The following is a 1,511-nucleotide window of genomic DNA, read 5'->3' as shown; positions in this document are numbered from 1 at the left end:
AAAAATATTTATAGGTGAACCCATTATCTAATTTATGGATGTAAAATATTTCTTATTAATCATAAAATGTAATACTGATAAAATATTATAAATATTAGCAATAATCTTATTCCTCAACAGTAACCCAAATCCAAGGAAGAAATGGAGGTAATGACTGGCAATATAAAAACAAGAGTTAGAATTTCACACGATTCTTGGCCTTGCATCCTGGTGTAGCGACCCAGCTCATAGGTGTTAACTGCTGTTGTCATGGTTCATCTGCTAAACTGCATTGTCGCTGTTTCCCAGAAGATGGGCATTGTCAGGAATGGGGACCTGCCCTGACCCTAGCTTAGAAATAAATTCAATTCCAAAGAATGACCACACCCTCTTCAGTAGAAGGTAAACAGAATCTAGTGTTTTTGAGTAGGAAGACCTGGTTCTTGATTACTGAGAAGAATCAACCTTTAAAGTATATAATTAATTTAGTTGTCAGTAGGGAATCCAAGGGACCACCATAAAGAGCTCCTTTTCCTGCCTAAAGTCTGGGTGATGCCTTAAAGCGTATTGCGTAACTAGAATTAGTGAATAAACTAGACATGGTTTTTACAGTGGGAGTCAGTTCTGTTTATAAGGAATCCATGAATTAAGAGACTATTTTAAACTATTTGTGGTATGGATCATGCAAGACCTTGAAAGTTACACTTTTTTCCCCCCAGAATATGATTTAGACAAATGTACACTTCTCCCAGAATACCCACAAGGTATTGTCTCTGATGTGAAAGAGGAGAAGGGCATTAAGTACAAATTTGAAGTATATGAAAAGAATGATTAATATAAAAGTGTTTTCTGATTTATTTCAAGTTGTTCTCCTTTTCTCTAAAATCTTATATATCGTTACATTAGAAAAAAAAGATTTTGTTGACTTTAGATCTATGAATAATTATTTCTAAGCAACATGTTTTTATTCCCCATTAATCTTACACTATATCAAACACCATTTATAAAACATTCTTGCTATAACTGTCTAAGTGCTTCTCTAAGGCCAGACTGTCTCCAGCACCTGCTACGAAGAGATGTCATTTCACACTCATCACATGTGACATGTTCACCAGTCATTGACATTGTCAGGTTTTTAAATGTTGGCAGTATTTATAAAAGGTGAAGATGCACATATGTTGGAACCGAACTGTCGATTCCCTGCTGGGCAGGGGTCGCCGCGAAGGATCACCGACACGATTTTCACAGCAGAGAGTTATTTATTACTAGCGCGCTAGGGTCCCAAGCTCTAAGTTGGCCCTGGGACCCCGACTGTTTGTTACATGCTGTTTATATAGGCAAACACAAGTTCAAACACAGCTTAAGGCGCGAAATTCAAACAAAGCTTAAGGCGCAAAATAATTGGGTCTAGCTATGGCTTGAGCAGGGTGTCTTGTTCTAATTGGTTAGAGCAGGACCTTATGAGGTTCTTTCCTGGAGTTGTTGATTCCGGGAACTTCGAGGCAGGGTGGGACCCCCGGAATTGGCAGGGT

General features: G+C 38.2%; 1 pseudogene; it reads left to right on the top strand.

Moving 5' to 3' along the window:
• The first annotated feature begins 249 nt into the window (after nt 1–249).
• LOC105533657 lies at nt 250–814 on the top strand (annotated as a pseudogene).
• Nucleotides 815–1,511: the final 697 nt, after the last annotated feature.

Source organism: Mandrillus leucophaeus, unplaced genomic scaffold (assembly GCF_000951045.1).
Source record: "Mandrillus leucophaeus isolate KB7577 unplaced genomic scaffold, Mleu.le_1.0 Scaffold1273, whole genome shotgun sequence".
In the NCBI taxonomy this organism is placed as follows: Eukaryota; Metazoa; Chordata; class Mammalia; order Primates; family Cercopithecidae; genus Mandrillus; species Mandrillus leucophaeus.
The sequence above is the reverse complement of the archived record's forward strand: the minus strand, read 5'-3'. Positions and strand labels throughout refer to the sequence as shown.